The sequence below is a fragment of the Caretta caretta genome, chromosome 3, assembly GCF_965140235.1.
Source record: "Caretta caretta isolate rCarCar2 chromosome 3, rCarCar1.hap1, whole genome shotgun sequence".
Classification (NCBI taxonomy): Eukaryota; Metazoa; Chordata; order Testudines; family Cheloniidae; genus Caretta; species Caretta caretta.
This window is the reverse complement of record NC_134208.1, coordinates 194654664-194674346: the sequence shown is the minus strand read 5'-3', so window position 1 is coordinate 194674346 and position 19683 is coordinate 194654664. Positions and strand designations below refer to the sequence as shown.

The window sequence follows — 19683 nt, the reverse complement described above, 5'->3', positions numbered from 1 at the left end:
GTTACCACTCAGATTTTGGGGATGGACCAAGAGGACCACTGAATGTTTGTTCAGCCTGACTATCTGAACGTAAATTTAGACATGAAGATACATAAGCCTGAAGTATTGTTAAGATGCTTTTAAATGTTTTTCAGATATTTTTTAATCTTAAAAAATAGATTTTGTGGATTTAATATTAATGGAATTTGCTGCATGGATCCTTGGGAGACTTGAGTCCCCTGTTCACCCAGAGAACTGGCATAGCATAGGCAGGGACCATGCAGGCTTCCCAAACTTCTCCATCAGAGTGTATCTACCTTGAACTAGAAGGAGCAGTCACTTCTAGGCCTGAGATGGTAGTTCTGTTTCCATGCCCATTCATTCCTTTGCCTCTTTGCTGAGACTGCCAGGGTGCCAATTAGTGTCAGTCATGGTAAGGGTTTTGTTTCTGATGTAGACAACTGGGAACTGGACTCAGACTCATTTCAAATAGGTCTATGCAGAGCCATCAGATGGCAAAAATTTTTGCAGAATCATGGGGTGGGGGGGGGATTAAACACTCATCAGTATTAGGTGAACTAACAGAGCCTTATGCCCTGTCACAATGTTACTAAACAGCAGTGAAGATACTAATAATACTTAGCACTTACACAGAGTGCTTTTAATTTTCAAAACACTTTACAAAGTATGTGCAAGAAGTAATGCAGGAATGAAAGTATTGAATGACTGGCTGCTGCCATCAGTTTTATGACATCAGATTTGCATACTCTATCAGCTTGCCAGAGTTGCTCTTTCTAGCCTGTACAGACGAATGAATCATGTGCACTTGTTTGCCATGCCTGCATTTCCATACAGAGTTGCTGGTCTTGGACTCGCTACTCATGCAGCTGAAGATTGTGGTGCTGCTCGTTGATGTTTCACAATCTTGCTTGAACTTCCAGGACAGGTGCTGCAGGTGAGAAAGGAGTATTACTGGAGGGTGCACCAATGATCTGCCAAGTCATAGAAATGGTATTAGTTGCCCCTTTTCCTCTTTCTCACCGGTGCCTTTGGCTGCTTTGATGCCCAGGTTCCTTTGTTTTCATCCAGTTTCTTACTGGGACTGTTTCTAAATACCACACCATTCAACAGCAGCCATCTTCCTTCCTACTGACACATACAGCAGATGGTGCAAATGGCATGACAAATGTATTTTCTGGAAAAACATAATCTGCCATATTGCTAACTTTGTGTTGTGTTAACTAAATGGGTGTAAAATGCTCCCAAATCAGTATTTCAACTATTTTGCATTGATTTTGCAGGTGTAAATGACTAACCAACGTGCAAAGCAGTGAAGAATCAAGTGCAGTGTCTAATCAGGGAAAGTGATGTTAGCTGAAAAATAATAGTGATTGAAATTCACTCAACTTTTGAGGGGTGTCTCTTTCCCTTAATCTGGTGGTATGTCTTGTGCTATGCTCTACACCTTCTGGCTCTTTGAAGAGACATATTTAGGATCAGATACCAACCTTCTTTGCTTTCTTTCAGATCTCTCTATCTATGATCATCATCATCTTTTAAAGTTCTCACTTTCCTAGCCTGATAGTGGCATCTTGACTAGGCAACGTACCTCTGTCTTGCAGGTGGTATGCAGCTTGTTGTTATTGCTTATTTATTTATTTTATTGCAGTAGTCCTAATAGCCCCAGTCATGGATCAGGACCCCATTGTGGTAGGCACTGTACAAATACAAAACAAAAAAGATGGTCCCTTCCCCAAAGAGCTTACAATCTTTTCCAACGGGGCTTGATCTTTTCCCAGTCTGTTTAACAGAGGATGGAGCAGTGAAAATTAAAAGTGGGGCCTTAGAATTGTTCACTAGTCTACATATTTTCAGGCTGGCATCCGGTATCAACACTGTGCTATTCTTCAAGAGGTACCCTTTCAACAGACAATATCTCAGGAACACTGGGAAGGATTGCCACAGAGTTGGTGCCTGCTGTGCAGACTCATGATTGGATGCTTGAACCAGCAGAGCCCTCAGAGCCATAAACATGGCTATAGCCAGCTGCTTCTTTTGTGATTCCTTACCCCCTCCTCCTGTGTCACTATGTTTTAGATATGAAACTAAGCTTTGTTTCAGACTGGTAGCCCGTGTCAAAGGATTGGTGAGAGGAGACTTTACTGTGCTATAGAACACATTCTACATACAGAAGTAAAATGTGTGAAAAATTGAAATGATATGGTTGCATTGGAAGCATGTGGGTGGTGGTAGCATTGGCTCATGTCTTGTGGCAGTTAATGTAGCACGTTGTGATGCAGTGAAGTGGAATTAGCCCAGTGTGTCTGGGCATGACATTTAAAAAAGAATAATAGCATAGTATTTCTCCTTTTTCTTTGTGTGAAGGGAATGCTTCTTTGCTCTCCCTACATAATGTGAGGCTGTAGCGAATACCAGTCTATATGTCTCGCCTTCAAAACAACAACCACGATGGCTGTTTCTCATTCTTCTTTTCTTTGTGTGAAGGGCATAGATTGCATTACCTTTGTGAGGTCGCTGGAACAGGTTCTGATCTCATTTACGCTACTGTTAGTGTGGAGTAATTCCATTGCCTTCAGTTTCGCACATGCATGTAATGCAGCATCTATAATGCCCAGAGATAAATGGAAATGATATCTAGAAAGACAGAGACAGGCTATTTCAGAGAGGAAGTGACTTTTGAGCAGGAGGCACACTTCAGTTAAACTAAATTCTAGGACTGGTTGGCACAAGTTTTCAAAGTTAACCATTTCATCTGTAGGATGGGATGAAGCAGGTGGAAATTGGATGATGCATGAGTAGCAAAGTACCCCCAGGTACAGAGGTGCCCTAAATTTTCAACCATCTTTAATACTAACTAGAACAAAGTAAAATCGATAGAATTCTATTGATTACATACTGTTCTTTGAGTTTGAGCCATTTGCTATTCAAGATATATTGGTTAGATATCATTGGTGAGATATGTCACATGATATTTTTATATGATCCTTAATTAGCTGTCATGCAAGTGCTTCCAGCATAAATATGTGTGAGTTGGAATTTAACATTTATTTTACTTTAAATGCAATTTTGAAATACACTTTCTATGAAGAGTCAGGCCAGCAAAACTTGATCAGATAAATATTGAATTATAGGAAAAAGAAAATGGATGTAAACATGGCTGGAACAAACTCATTAAGAAATGAGAGTGAACATTCCTACAAGCATTCTGTCAATAGTCACCCATTTCTAAGAATCATCATTATCTTTACATGAGGCATTCTAAGCCCTATACTCTTTAAATTGAACAAGGAGGTAATTAAGGATGTGGATGTATCCTTAATTTCCCTGCATGTAAATTAAAGCTAGATGCCAGTTTAATTTATGCACTGTCATTCTCTAAATACTTTTATAGATTATTATTTTTTTAAGATCAGGAATAATAGCAGCCAATGAATATGATAAGAACAAGAATGCTGGGTTTTTTTGGCTGGTTGCACTTTTTTGTGTATAATGAACAGGTTGCTACTTGTGAGCAGGGGAAAAGGTTTAATGAATCACAAAAGTACATAATTTATTGAAGACCATATTACACACATATTTCAGAGCAAATTCCATGGAAAATGCATGTGAGAAGCATTTCTATGAATCAGACTCTCAGAATATTTCCTTAGAAACAGCTTATTCTACATTTTTATAAAGGAGCTGCAGCATTTATAGTACACCATTGAATTAAGATTTTGTGGTTAAAAAATGCAGCCCTAGAAATTAAAATGATATTTGAAACATAAATCCTGCGTGCTAACAACTATCGTTATAGAAGCCAGCCAGAATCAACAGACGTAGCTTGTTTTCTACAAGGCTTTTTCTGGAGACCAGTTCTCAAAAAACATCTGTGCAAATGCAGGAGAGAAAAAAAGCCCCAACAGGAATAGAAGCCATCAGTGGTTAGGTGTGTTATAAATACATTATTACTTCATTGTAATGGCATACAGGCCTTGGCTAGACTGCTAAATGACCTCACTAGCTGTCAGCCTTGAGTTACTCCCAATGAACAAGCATTCAAGATGCAGTTGGCACTAGTTCAGTAAGTCACGAGTAAACACAGAGAGAATCCACCAATTATTTGTCAATACTGTAATGTCTTGTGAAGAAGTAGGAAACCTTTGGATCTGATTCACATCATGGTTACCAATGGAGCATTCAACTTCAGAAAACTAAACCTGCAGAAAGCCTACAACCTTCATATTCACTGACTTGGGTTTTTATTTTGATTATGCTACTACATAGAAAGAACAGGCATAGCCACCAAAAAAAAAAAAAACAATCAATTTAAATTTCAAAAACCACATGCCATTAGTTATTAATTATTATTTGTAATACTAATTTCTGTTTTTATTTATATAGTCCTAAATTGTCATCAGTTTAGTGATTTTAACTTGAGATACATGAAAGGACCCTGATGATCAGAAAGTGTTGGGCACCAAATTTTGCGAAAATCAAGACCCTCTATGGTATCTCAAGCTGAGCGCCCAAAATCCCTAGTCACCTTTGAAAATTTAGGCCTTAGTGCTAAAAGTGAAGTTCTGAGATACAAAAATGGGTTGGTCCCTATCTCAAAGAATTTACAGAGAGGAAGATGGAATGTGAGAGATGATAAAACCAACTGCAATTAGTGGGAGTTTTGTATGAATATGGATTACATTGAACGTGTTTACTACAGTAGTGCCTAGGGGCCAGCTGACACCAGGGCCCTGAAGTAGACATTGCCTGACCTAAAGAGATTGCAGTCCAAACAGACAAACTACACAAAGGACAGGGGAAAGGGTTGAACATACAAACAGAGTGAGTAATGTAATGGCTGCAACATTGTGTTATTTCTGTGATTTTCTTTTGCTTGTATTTTGTTATTTAAGCAGGGGTTCTAGAGCAATTTTTATAATGGGGGTGCTGAGAGCCATTGAACCAAATTGTAAACCCTGTATATAATGGAAACCACTTCAAGCCGAGGGTACTGCAGCCCCTCCTCCTCACCCCCCTAGTTCCAGCACCTATGTATTTAAGTCCTTTCAGCTGGTTATGGTAGGCAAAGAAAAGGGAGGAAGCGGGAAGAGTTGTAGCAAACAGCCAATCAGCACAGTTGATGTAATGTTCAGAATGCAAACTATGGAAAGCATTCTGATGACATCATCAATCTCCACTGGTCCCTGCTCAAATCTCTTCTGCAGCTGCTCTTTAAGCTTCAGTCTCTGGCTGGCTCCTTCTCCACTTGGCTTGGGATACTGCATGGGTCCCAGACCCCCAAGGAGGAGTGGGTCTCCCATGCACAGTTAGGCATCCTAGGGGGAGGGTGATCCCCGTTGGGCCCCCTTGGCCCCCGTGCAGCAGTACCTGCTTGAAATGTTTTTTGCAGCTGGTTGGTGTGGAATGCAGGACCAGACTTCAAACCTACATGGCAGCATTGCTGTATCCGGCCTTTGTGTACCTATAATGACTGTGCAGGACACACTGCCAGTGTAATAGTGAAATCACTCTCCGTAAGAGACATAGAGACAAGTTGAGGGAAGCTAGTGCGGGCCCCAAAAAAATAGAAGGAGGTGGGGAAAAAACAAAACAAAATGAGAAATTGTAGCAAATGGCTTCTTTGGTCATCTCACATTTCTTCACGGGTTTTGCAGCTTGGTTTCAGGGCCTGCATCAGTTCAGTGGTCCTTGAAGTGCCCCCTGCTGGCCTAACTCTGTTCTCAGTGAAGCCAGTTGTAAAACCCTCATTGACTTTAAAGGGAGCAGAATAAGACCAATGCTGAGCACTTTTCAAACAGTGTATATAGTCCGTTAAAAGAATCATCTTCCGTGAGGCCTTACTGGTTTAGCCCACCAAACAAAGCCCTAGTTTACAGATTTAAAATTCATATACTACCCTGTGGCAATCCCATCCTCAGCTCATTCAGGACATTATCCAGGCCAAATTCACTCATACACTCCAACTCTTTTGCATCAGTCAGAACATGCCAGTGAACCTGGCCTTCTGTTTGTATTGCTTTGGTTGTCTAACTAGATGATCTTTGAGGCAAAGCCTAATTTCCCTTGTTCTGAGTGGCACTGTTCACTCTCAAGCCTAAATAAGAATTGATGATAAAGTGTCCTCTACTACCCATTTGCCCAGAGTAGCGTAGACACAAAATGAGAACATCACAGAGCTTGAATGTTGACTGACGTGACCACATGGCTAAATTGTGGTAGCATATAGGTACACTGGCTCAGGTGGAGCCTGGGAACCAGACAGTGACTCTCTGAGATATAACCTACCTCTTGGTTTTTCCCTGCTCCGATACGGATTGGAAGGAAAAACATACCTACCTGTACCCAGCCTTACCTGGCAAAATGTATATCTCCCAGTTCAGCTGCACAGGTCAGCCCATGTTGTCAGGGTGAAGCCCAGGCTCCTCCCACGCTTGCCCCTGCTACCTCACTCCATGTCCACTTGTATGGGATGGGGAATAATGGCTCTGTAGAGGTTGCTCCTCGCCGTACGATGTAGATGGCTTGGGCAGGGGAATGAATGGGTGCTCAGAACAGCCCACAATTTAGTCCATAGTTTGTTTCGCTGAACGAGCTCTTAGAACAATCTCTATCCAGGACAGGAGTATGGCCCCAATCCTGCAGATGCTTACCCACATGTTTTTTTTATGATATATTTTCTCCTGGAGCTGTTTCTCACAACTTTGTGAAACCATTACAGTGGAGTTTGAAAAAATCACAAAAGGATTGTCAAACTTCCATTGCCTTTTTGTGTGGACCTCTGTTCATTTGCAACACATTAGAACATTTTGCTGTTGGATACGAATGGCCATACTGGGTCAGACCAATGGCCCATCTAGCCCAGTATCCTGTCTCTGACAGTGGTCCATGCCAGATACTTCTGGAAGTTGAAGGTTTAGGGACACCCAGAGAGTGGGGTTGTATCCCTGATTATCTTGATTAAGAGACATTGACCTTCACAATATACCCTGGCAATGAGATCTGGAGGTTGACTGTGCAGGATGTGAAGAAGTACTGTTTTTTGTCTGTTTTAAACCTGCTGCCTATTAATTTCTTTGGATGAGTCCTAGTTCTTGTGTTATGTGAAGGGGTAAACAGCACTTCCTTATTCACTTTCTCCAAGACATTAATAATTTTATAGACCTCTAACATATCCTCCCTTAGCTGTCTCTTTTCTAAGCTGAATGATCCCAGTCTTTTTAATCTCTCCTCGTATGGAAGGTGTTCCATACCTCTAATAATTTTTGTTGCTATTTTCTACACCTTTTCCAAATCTAATATAACTTTTTTGAGATGGGGGTGACCAGAACTGAATGCTCTTTTCAAGGTATGGATTTATATAGCAGCATTATATTTTCTGTTTTATTTATCCCTTTCCTAATGGTTCCTAACATTGTTAGCTTTTTTGACTGCCACTGCACATTGAGCCGATGTTTACAGAGAACTGTCCATGATTACTCTAAGAGCTCTTTCTTGAGTGGCAATAGCTAACTTAGAACCCATCATTGTGTATGTGTAGTTGGGATCATTTTTTCCAGTGTGCATTACTTTGCATTTATCAGAATTGAATTTCATCTGCCATTTTGTCACCCAGTCTAGTGAGATCCCTTTAACTCTTCACAGTCAGCTTTGAACTTAATGATCTTAAATAATTTTATATTATCTGCAAATTTTGCCGCCTGACTTTTCGCCCCCACCCCCCCTTTCCAATGGCCAGAGTCAATGCAGCTGCCCTTAAGTGCAGGACAGCATGGCCCAATGGTCAGATGAGAAAGGAATAGAACTTTAATAAAACAAACTGGAGAGCTTCTGTGGTGAACTGCTGCACACAGCCATGCAGTGTTCCAAGCCCCACCTGTAGGGCACATCTCCACATTCCTATGTTCATAATACGGTCCCTTATGAGGTCTTTAGATTATAATCTTTAAATTATCATCTTCTACAAACGTCTCTCTACAGTGGCCTCCACTGTCTCTCCTCTGTTGCTGGCGGCAGTCAGTTGGGGGTCCGTTGGAGCCTCAACCCAGATGGCTTCTGCGTCTTGGAGCTCCGGCAGTCACCCTGCAGGAGCCTGCAACACATCTCTGCTCTCATCAGTGGCTAGCCCAGACTGAGCTGCGCTATTCCCTTTATACTCTGGTTCCAGCTGGAGTGTACCCAGCAGGGGTGAGGGGGCATGGTTTCCTCAGCCCCCAGAGAGTGGTTAACCCCTGATGAACCAGTGTGGGGTAGGTACACCCTGTCACACACATATAGGACCATTCCCCACCAATGCAACCTACTCTATCATTCCTATATATTTTGTACCCTGTTATGGTTTCTAACCATCAGAGAAGAGAAGTTCTGGAACAGCTTTCCAAGGGAAGCAGTGGGGGCAAAAGATATATCTGGCTTCAAGACAAGGCTTGATAAGTTTATGAAGGAGATGATATGATGGGATAGCCTAATTTTGGCAAGTAATTGATCTTCGACTACTAGCGGTAGATATGCCCAATGGCCTATGATGGGATGTTAGATGAGGTGGGATCTGAGTTACTACAGAAAATTCTTTCCTGGGTGTCTTGCTGGTTAGTCTTGCCCACATGCTCAAGGTTTAGCTAATCACCATATTTGAGGTCGGGAAGGAATTTTCCCCCAGGGCAGATTTGGAAGCCCTGGGTTTTTTTCCCCTTCCTCTGCAGCATGGGGCACGGGTCACTTGCTGGAGGATTTTCTGCACCTTGAAGTCTTTAAACCACGATTTGAGGACTTCAGTAGCTCAGACATAAATTAGGGGTTTGTTACAGGAGTTGGTGGGTGAGATTCCCTGGCCTGCGTTGTGCAGGAGATCAGACTAGACTATCATAATGGTACCTTCTGACCGTAAAGTCTATGATTCTATGATTACCATGTCCCACTGATTATCCTAATTCCACCAAGTTTCCACAATGGCTATTATATCAATATCCTCATTCAATGCCAGGTACTCTAGTTCACTCATCTTAGTATTTAAGCTTCTGGCATTTGTATACAAGCACTTGTACATTTTGCCAATATTCAGTTGCTTGCTTTCATGTGTTAAATTTAAATGGGACTCTTACGTTTGACTGTTCCTCACTAGCTCCTACCTGTACTTCAACAACTTCTTCTCTATCCTCTCAGATATAGAGCTCCCCCTTTAATAACTTCATCTCTAAGTGATGTCTCCACCTGAACCATGTGCTCCTCTGCATCTGTCATCTTTCCCCCAGCCCTTTTGTTTAAAATATACTCTACAAACTTTTTAATTGTACATGCCAGCAATCTGGCTCCATTTTGATTTAGGTGAAGCCCATCCTTCTTGTATAGGCTCCTCCTTTTCCAAAGGTTTCCCAGTTTCTAATAAACCTAAAAGCTTCCCCCCATACCATCATCTGATCCACACATTGAGACCCCACTGTTGTGCCTGGCCCTGTGCATGGAACAGGAAGCATTTCACAGAATGCTACCATGGAGGTTCTGAACATTTTAATCTCTTACCTAGCAGCCTAAATTTGCCCTCCAGGACCTCTCTCCTACCTTTCCCTAAATCACTGGGGTAACTCAATTGTGGCCAAAATCCACAGTACAAAAAAAATTAGCACTCTGGATTAGCAATTTTTGGAGAGGATTACTCTGCAATAAACAGGCTCCGCAGGAGTTCCAACAATGGTTTGATGCTCAGCATGTGCCTGAAATGTCCCACTTGTGGTTTTCTTACATCAGAGAATGGTGTTAGCTTGTGTGGATGTGACGGACGGGCTGATAGCTACACACATACCAGGCTTTATCTTCCATTTTTTAAGTGTGCTCATCATCACTGACTTCATGTATGATACCGTAACTCTGGAAATCAGTCAAATAATCAGTCAGATATGGCAGGTAACATCTGTGAACTGTTGTAAAAATCCTTACTGAAACATCTGCCAACATATTTGGAAGTAAATTAATTTTATTATTACTGAATATTGTATATGTTTAAGAGGACACTATTCTGTAAACATTATATATAAACAAATATCCTGTCTTGTGTTATTAATAGTACATAACATTATTAACCCTAAAAGAGTTTTTAAAATCTTATTACCGCTCATCATTTATGCTGTTTATGTTCCTGTTGCATTTCACCTCAGCTGAAAAATGAAAATAAATAATCAGCTTCACTTCATTTCTACTTAGTTTCACTTACAAAACCTTATGAAAAGGCTGCAGTGTTTGGGTTTCAAGTACTGCTGAGAAATAGTTACATACAAACAAAATCTATCTATCTGTCTATCTATCTTTAGGCATTTTGATGGGATTTTCAAAGCCACCTAAAAGATTTGGATGCCCAATTCCCATTCATTTTAAGGGGCATTGGGTGTCCAAATTCCCCACGTGACTTTGAAAATCTTATTCTGAGTGTGGGATTTTCAAAAATGCTCTGTGCTGGTCTAAGGTTTCTCCCGCTGAAGTCAAAGGTGAAACTCCCATTGACTTCAGCTGGAGAAGTGTTAGACCAATGCTGCATGCTTTTGAAAAATCCCACCTAGATTCATTTCTGTTAATATTCCTGGCCCATTGACATGAGTGGGAGTTTTGCCATTGATTTCAATGGAGGTCAGGATTTTACCCGGGGTGTTTCACAATTAAAAAAAAATAAAATAAAAAAAATAAACTCTAAATTTGAAGACTAAACAACTTCTAAAATTTTATACAGTAGAAGTTATATGACTATGAACTCAAGTCAGACAAGAGAGATTTCACAAAGACCTCTAATTCAGGAGTTTACATGGCATTAGCAATCTATACCAGTGATATACATATTTAAACCATGTTGGGTGATAAAACATATCCAGTATTTAGTAACACATACAGCAGTCATACTCTGAAAACAGGGGAGACATTACTCTTCAGGAATACAGTCTACAAAAGTTACATGGAAAATGTGTTGGTGTTATTTGGCTGGTCTACATTTCAAAGGAAAAATTGAAACCATACTTGGCACGACTGTAGACAGCAGCCACTAAAAAGAGGTTATTGTAAACAAAGTAATGCAGGCCAGGTCATTCTTCTCCACTGTTTCTCTGTGCAGACTTCTTATTAATGTATCTCAGGAAATGAAGGTTTTTTTTGTCTTTCAAGATAAGCAAGTTTCTAAAAAAACACAGAGCCAAATCCTCAGCTGGTAGAAACTGGTGTAGCTCAATTGACTTCAGTGGATCTAAATTAATTTGCCCCAGCTGAGGGTCTCACCCATATTCTACAAAAATGAACTGTGGTGTATAGAAGGCAAAAAGAGATGGTACCTCGCATTTCCCACTGCTTAAACTGATATCTACTTTGTTTACTCATAAGTCCCAATATCCCTTTTCAAAGTACAGTAGTAAGACTTGGAGAGATGGCCTTGGGCACACACACACAAAGTCCTTGCAGCCACAAGTAAACCATAGTCAGCAGCAGGCTGTGCAGCATTGTGATGAAGGATCAGAATATGCACTTTCCCCTGGAATGCAACTGAGTTGGCATCATCAGAGGGAAAAATTTTGTGCCTCCCCCACCCACTCCATTCTGTCACAGCGGAGATGAAGCAAGTGATTTAATACATACAAGTCACTGTGTGTGCCAGCCCTTTTGAGGAATGGTTGTTTTTTTTTCAAAGTAGGAATTTTTTGAAGTGACACAATGTTGTTTTCATTTTTAACAATATTGAAACTTTCAGAGCCAAATCCTAATCTGGTGTAAACTAGCATATCTCTGTTGATTGCTATGGAACAATGCTGACAAACCCCAGTTGAGGATGCGTCCAGCCTGTTAAAAATTTTCTTATTTAAACATAGATTTTTCACGTCTTTTTTTTTCATTCACTTTATAAAAAAAAACAACCTTAATTCTAGGTAATGATTTAAAATGCTGGATTTGACATTAATGTTGACCCACTGATTTGTATCACTACTGTAGAATGGTATTTTGTTCTTTAATTAAGGGTTGCCTGTGTCTCGGCAAACAAAAAGAGCTGAATTAAACCCAGTAGTTTTTATTTATTTATCACCAGGAGCATATTCCATGAACTCCTTGTTGAGGTTATGTACTCTAAGCTTATTTGCATACTTGGAACAGGCACCCATACAAAGAAGTACAGTGAACACCTCTGGCATTTCAGTTCTAAATATAAGCTTGGTCTTGATAGAAAAAGGATTTTGCCTATGAAACCATTCTAATTTCTCCCATTGTTTTACACTTCCTAATTACGTGTGATTTTCTAAACCAGAAAGTGGTGATTGTAATATTACATATAAATATATATACTACGGTACGCAACTGTTAACTTGAAAGTCTTAAGACTTAATGCGTTGATTGTGCTCGACTGTTTGCTAAGTGCATGAGGAATCCTGAAGACCACAGCACAAATAGCTCATAGACCAGCCCCTACAGTATTTGGGTTAATTGGGTAAAGACAAGAAATTCTGGACTACTAGGACATTTTGGCGTATTTGCCTGGCATACAGTGACGTGTGATTACAAAACAATTCAACAGTCTGGATACATTTGAATACTAAGTTATTTTATAAAGCCTGCACTGTGTGTTTTGAATGCACATTCGCTGTTATGAATAACAGTAATTGTTGGCCTTGGCTTGTCTTTGTGTGGGTGCCAGCTGGCAGCAAGTAGAGCTGCGACACATGACACTACAGCTGTGTCCACATGTTTCTGGGTTGCAGTATCCACTTATATAATTTACTTTTTTGATCAACAGTTGAACTATTCAAGTGCGTATAATTTACTTTTTTGATTAACAGTCAAACTATTTAAGTGAGTTCATCAAGTTACACATGCCAACTACTTCTGCAAGAATACTTATTTTACCATTTCAAAAATATATAACTATTCAATATTCTTTACTTGTGGCGATGCTGCAGCTTCATTACACCCAGTGCAATAAAAGATGCATTCCTAGTTGAACCTATGTATTTTTTCGACTGAATATACACACTAACAAGACAATAGCTCAGTATTTAGTTAAATTAACCATTAAAATAATAACTAACGATGACCTTACTGTAACTGACCGAATAAATGGTGTATCTTTTCAACTTGTCCTCCATGTGGCTGGGATGTTCATATTTATCATTGTAACTAGATTTCTGATCGGGTAATGCAAACTAACTGCGTCAGCCTGAATATGAGTTCTCAGCAGTGACGCTTCTCATACTAAACCATATTTAATATTGGTAAACTTGGGGAAATCTAGCACATGTTGAGCCTAGCCCAAACTAAATGTAGTCTTTTGTGACCCTTTTTAAAAGAAAACGCACCAGTTTAATTCCAGCTTCTCAAGACCAAAGCAGGAAATACACAGATAATATTCGAGAACTTTTTCAGCTCGCTGGTAAAGCAGAAGTAGTGCAGCATTAACAAAAAACAATATTTCCTCCCAAACCTGTATTCATTTATTTACCTCTTCAGTCACAGTGAAATAGGAGAGGGCACAGATTTAGCTTTGTCTTAAAATATGGGGAACATTACCCTACCGTTTTATTCCCACTGCACACTGAAGTCAAGTGTGGCATGTACTGTATTGTATTAATTCAGTGCAGCTTTTAGAATGTCAGTACTAGTACAAGCCAAAGTAGCTGAACATTATCTACCTTATGGTACTAGTACAGTACTGTGATGCATTACAGGGCTAAGGGTCATAAGTTCATGGCAGAAATGATTCATGTAATCTGGAGGAGGAAGCATAAATTGAATAAGTGAGACTTGATTTTTAGGGGGAAGAGACTGAAGTCAGCCATCAAGTGTAAGAGCTCACCCTGCTGGTGACTCCAAAAGGGGCATTAACTGCATTTATGGTGGCAAGCAGGTGCTTGACATTCCATTTAAATTAAGTGACGGTAGTAATGAAATATATGTGAGAGAAAACAAGACCTGGATTAGAACATATTTCACAGAAACCTGTGGTGAAAGCTGAGACGGGCATGACAACTGAATATTAAATTCTGTTAGCACTTGGAGTTATTGAGCAGCAAAGAGCTTTAAAAAAACAAAGCAATTTTGGTTTGAACTATTAAAAAGAGAGAGTAGAACTTTCAAAATCCTAGTGTTTTCTCAAGACACTGTGTAAGTATTATGTTCTTGGTCAGTAGTGCAGCCTTTATGATCCTATTGAGAAGGTGTGTAGCAATGTATGTGGCATGGCAAATTGCACTTTCATGTCAAATGATAATAAAGCAGTCAGATTATTCAACTGAAATAAAATATCACTGTAATTTAGCATTCCATAGGATGGCTATAATAAATGTATTATTAACACATAAAGCACTACATCGCCAGTATGGCTTGTGATACAACCAAGTAAATACAAAGCCGAGGCAGCCACTTTGTGTTTCACTCATCCCATTGTGCCTGGATACTGCAGCACATATAATCTGATCCAGCACCCTTTCCTTTCTAATGATCCATAAGATAGCGCACCTACCTAATTCGAGGCACCTTTGGAACCTGGAACGACAGCCCGAGTTAAAGGTAGAATGTCAGCCTTAGTTCTGAACTTCCTAGTTGATCTGTGTCCCAGTTAATGATGGGCCAGCCTCAAAAGGTTCAGTAGTTCAGTTCAGAAGCTTCTCTGAAGTATCTGAACTTCTAGCATGTGCAAAACTGGGATGGAAATCTTGCACGGACAGGCTTTCCCATGTGGTTTTCAGTGCTTCCTGCTTCCAGTCAGACTAGGGAACAGAATGCAAGACCAGCCTTGCTTGTGACTTAGATACCATTGTGGTAGGTGTTATAGAAAGACTTAAGAAGGAAAGAGAGAGTGAATCAGGAAGGGTGGAGCTGTATGAAAATGAAAAATAATGGAAAGCGGTTAACTGAATTTCTCCAAGCTCCTAAAAGTTTCAGTCTAAGGAACATTCTTGGTCAGTTTTTATTTATCCTAACAGGCTATTAGAGCCCAGATCTCAACTCAGACACAATAGGTGAAATCTTGGCCCTCCTGAAGTCAGTGGGTGTTTTGCCATTGAGTTCAATGGGGCCAAGATTTTACCCATAATTAAGATTATTTTTCAGGTTTCAGAGTAACAGCCGTGTTAGTCTGTATTCGCAAAAAGAAAAGGAGTACTTGTAGCACCTTAGAGACTAACCAATTTATTTGAGCATGAGCTTTCGTGAGCTACAGCTCACTTCATCAGATGTATACCGTGGAAACTGCAGCAGACTTTATATACACACAGAGATCATGAAACAATACCTCCTCCCACCCCACTGTCCTGCTGGTAATAGCTTATCTAAAGTGATCATCAGGTGGGCCATTTCCAGCACAAATCCAGGTTTTCTCACCCTCCACCCCCCCACACAAATTCACTCTCCTGCGTCACAAAGCGACAACGTCACTTTGGATGGGCTAGCACCAGCAGGAGAGTGAATTTGTGTGGGGGGGTGGAGGGTGAGAAAACCTGGATTTGTGCTGGAAATGGCCCACCTGATGATCACTTTAGATAAGCTATTACCAGCAGGACAGTGGGGTGGGAGGAGGTATTGTTTCATGATCTCTGTGTGTATATAAAGTCTGCTGCAGTTTCCACGGTATACATCTGATGAAGTGAGCTGTAGCTCACGAAAGCTCATGCTCAAATAAATTGGTTAGTCTCTAAGGTGCTACAAGTACTCCTTTTCTTTTTGCGATTATTTTTCAGGTTGTTTATTTCAATGCTGTATTAAAAAGAAAAGCAATCCCTTCACTGTGGTATATGAGAAGTAACAGATACAAAGACATCTTCGAAATATGAAGAACAACACAAGGAATGCCTCATGGTCTGTTATGTAAGATTTTTCAAAGTTTTTCAAAAGTGGATTTCTCAATATTTAAAACTAGGAAAGGGGAAGCCCTGTGCGGTGCAATTTGAGTGGGCTACGTTAATTGGACTGTGAAGAATTCAGTTTGCATAGCTCGGTATTGGACCAACTGCCAAAGATGACCTGTACCTGCGGATAGTGGGTGGGCAGACGGAGGGCAGCATCTGCAACAGATGTACTGAGCATGCTTAGGCCATGTGAGCATACTCAATAAAAGTCAAGAAGCAGCTCTGGGAGGGCACGTGACCCCACGTGACCCCCTGCCCACATGTCACCTCTGCCAGCTGCCATAGGTTTGCTCAGATACAGGAAGGTTTTGAAATGCAGGTTCGTGTCTGCATATGAACTATGGAGAGTTAAGGTAGCCAAACTACTCTAACTCCACCCCCTTAAAGCTGCCTGTCTGCCATGTTCCCTTCTTTTCATGTAGAATTTCAAAAATGGGCAATTCAGAGCAATGATTTTACATGATTCCTATATACGTGTTTCATATGCCAAGGGCCTGATCCAGAGCTCATTGAAATAAATAGGAGTTTTTCCTTTGGCTTCAGAGGGCTTTGGACCAGGTTTTCAGTGTGCTACTTTGTCACCACACTAAACTTTGTTCTTTTCACATGAATACTCTAATGATCTGTGAATATGAGCTTAATATATGGAGACTCACTAGCTCTGTCCAATAATAATTGAATAATTTGCTGGAATCATAGGGCCAAATCGTGTGAGGTGCCTGCAGTGCTTTGCAACATTGAGCCCTCAAGGAAAGTGGGATTGATTGCTTTGAGTATGCCACTTGTCTCATCAGAAATGTGCACCTTTTTTATGTGCATTGTGTGTGACTGTATAGAAGAGTTTAATGTGGCACAACCATTAAATGGCTGAGATTAAGCCATTCTGAATTCTGTGGTCTGAAAAAATGAATCTGTTTATTATGGATGGTTGAGGTTGTATGAGCTTCTTATTTTTCCAGGTTGCCACTGTGGCTCAGAGTTCGAGTAATTTGGCTGTATTTCCATTCTTTCAAAGGCTTGGGTTTCTTTGTACATTTCAACTGAATTCTGAATTTCTTGGGTTTCTAATCTTTGGGTTTAGAGTTTTTTAAAATATTCTTAAAATAAGTATATGCTCAAAGCACTGGTCTGTATCTGATAACATCACATAATGAAGACTGGTTTTGTGAGGGAATTTCCGTAGTTTTTGTTAAATAGCCCTATATGGGGCTAGGGAGTAAAAGGGATTGAGAGAACATTTCCCTTTTTCCCTCTGAGTCCCAGATATCTGCAGGAGGAGAGCATCACTAATGTACACCTTCTAAGATCCTTGGAGCGGAGCCTCTGGACCTTCAGTGCATCAACGCCGTGGTGATCCTTTGGAGTTTTATCAGGGGGCCTCCAATGCCTACAAGATTTTGGCAGCTTGCTGGGGTCCCCAACTCTCCCCTTCAGAGGTCCAAAGCGACTTACAGATCCTTATACCCTTGCAAATCTTAGACGGCCCATTAGGGGCCTCCCCAGACGCCTATGAGATTTCTGAGGCTTGTCAGGGCCCATGCCTCCCAACGAGTATGAAAAGGTTCTATGGGGACCTACAGAACCTTGAAGCTTAGAAGTGAGTTGTCTCACCAGGGCCTACCCCCTCATACTTTAGGAGGCTACAGGGGTTTCCTCCCCCATCCCCCTCCCCCACAGCCATAGAAGGTTCCTTGGCCTTCAGTTACCTCCAAATAGGCACCTCGGGGCTCTGACAAGACAAAAGAGGCTTGTCTAGGGGTGAATTAATAATTCTTCTAAGTTGGGCTGGTCAAAAAAATTTCCTTCAAAACTGGTTTTTGATGGACAGTTAGGTACTTGACTCAATGACGTTGCAAAAAGTGACTGCTTTCTGCTGAAATGTGTGAGTTTCTGTGGAAATGAACACCATTTTCTGGTGGGTGGTATTCCTGGATCTGAGGGAGTGGAGGATAGGTGGGAAAAAGTGTAGTCTGAGATTTCTGTATATACATGAATAGATAAACTGCCAGCAGATGGTGCTCAAAAATAGGTAGCACAGTTCCTGGGTTTTGTAGGACCAGTAAAACTTGTTGTGTCCTGCAAACAGAGAGGTCACTGATAGGTCACCTGGACAGTGGACACTCAGCAGTGGGTCAGTACAGAGGGAGCTGGGGATGCTGCAACCAGGACCGGACAGGACAGCGTGGGGCCGGAGCAGCTTGGAGTAGGGTGCTCGCTGGCACATCCCCAAAATACATCCCCCTCCGGTGCTGTGAGATCATGCCACATGGAGGACACCATTATGCAGCGAGCACCACACACGATGCATACGAGGTTACACCAGCGAGTGTGGAGCGGTGCATTCTGTAAAATGGTGTCCTCTATACATGATAAACCATGTCCAGTTTTATATCAGTACCAAACAGGGGACAACCCGTACAAAAAGAAGGCTGTTTGCGTTAAAGCGGATGAATGGCTTGCCTAGCTGAGAGCCCAGGGTGGAGTCAGAGTCGGACGATGTTGAGAGCTGGGTAGCGGGGCCACCAATACCCCAGGAGGGAGAGGGTCCTGGGCACAGATAGAGGGAGAGGTGGAATTGGACAGACTCTTTGGGGAGTCACCACCTGCTTCCTTTGGCCTCCCACAGGTGCCCCACTGCCCCTGTCTTACTCCCAGCTCTCCCCACTACCCCCTGCTCCCCTTTGCTCCTTTCCCTAACCTCCCACTGCCCTGCATTCTGGCACTTTTTTCAGGATTCCAGCACTGAACAGGGGTCCCTTTCTGTGGACCTGAGGAGGAGGAGTAGGAATGTGTGTGTGTGTCTGTGCACAAAGGGTCGAAGGACTGGGGAGAGCTTTGAGAGGGGTGCAGTACAGTAGGCAGGCATCTCAACTTCTCCATCCTGGCGAATAGAACCATTCAGTTAACCTATCATTCATGGTTTCCTGCTTCCCATTCTCATGCTAGTATCTGATAAACAAAAGTGTTAGGCGTCTCTAACTATGGTGACCAGCAGGTTTTTGTTTTGTTTTTGTTTTTTAGTGTGTCGTAATTTACAGGTAGCTTGTTTGATGAACTTCGGTTCTGGTAGGAAATATATCCTCTTCCCAAGACCTTGGCTTATATCTTCAGGTCTGTTTCTGCACAGAAGAGGGCTATAGACCTATATTTTCTTTAATGAAAGCTTAAGTCTCCAGTAGCCATTTAACAGCCTATATAAAGCTTGGTTGATCTGAGCATCCCTAGTGAATTTACTATTTAAAAGGTTCATAACTTTTCCCTTCGTGATCACGTAGTCTTGTGGTTCTGAACTTTTCTTATTTCTGTTTTGTTTTGTTTGCTATAAAGCATGTGGGGGAAGTTCAAAGATGTTTAGAGCTCTGGTAAACATCTGAATATTTAGAGAACCATAACTCTCTTATCTAATTCACTTAATATTTGGTCTAAAATTCTATATCTACCTGTGATGGAGTGGACTGGGCCCAAAGGCCCCCTGCTGGAGGCATCAGGGTTCTGCCACACCCATCCCAGGAAAGGAGCAATGGAGAGGTCCTCCAAGCAGCCTAGACTGGTATTGAGGAAGCAACCAATCAGAGGGGCTGCTGTAACAGCCAATCAGGGGCTGGGAGGACCCTATAAAAAGGAGCTGCAGAGCAGAGCAGCAGTTTGTTGCTGCTTAGAGCTGGAGGAGAAAGGACTGCATGCCTGGGTGGAAGAGAAGCAGGACTACAGACAGCTAAGTCTGCTGGCGGGGACTGGAAGAGTGAGAGACGCCTGCCTGGCTGCTAGGACTGAGCCAAAGACAGTTTGTTAGCAGGGGCTGGGGGAGCATTGAGGGAGCTCCTGG

The 19683-nt window shown here is 41.5% G+C and overlaps 1 long non-coding RNA gene across 1 annotated transcript; it reads right to left on the bottom strand.

The window, feature by feature from the left end:
• Nucleotides 1-215: 215 nt before the first annotated feature.
• On the bottom strand, nucleotides 216-14606 carry LOC125633439 (uncharacterized). Its single transcript, XR_007355604.2, has 3 exons — nucleotides 14474-14606; nucleotides 2502-2634; nucleotides 216-928 (listed from the first exon to the last, which is right to left on the bottom strand). It is a non-coding gene; the product is annotated as an uncharacterized LOC125633439 (long non-coding RNA).
• Between the last annotated feature and the right edge of the window lie 5077 nt (nucleotides 14607-19683).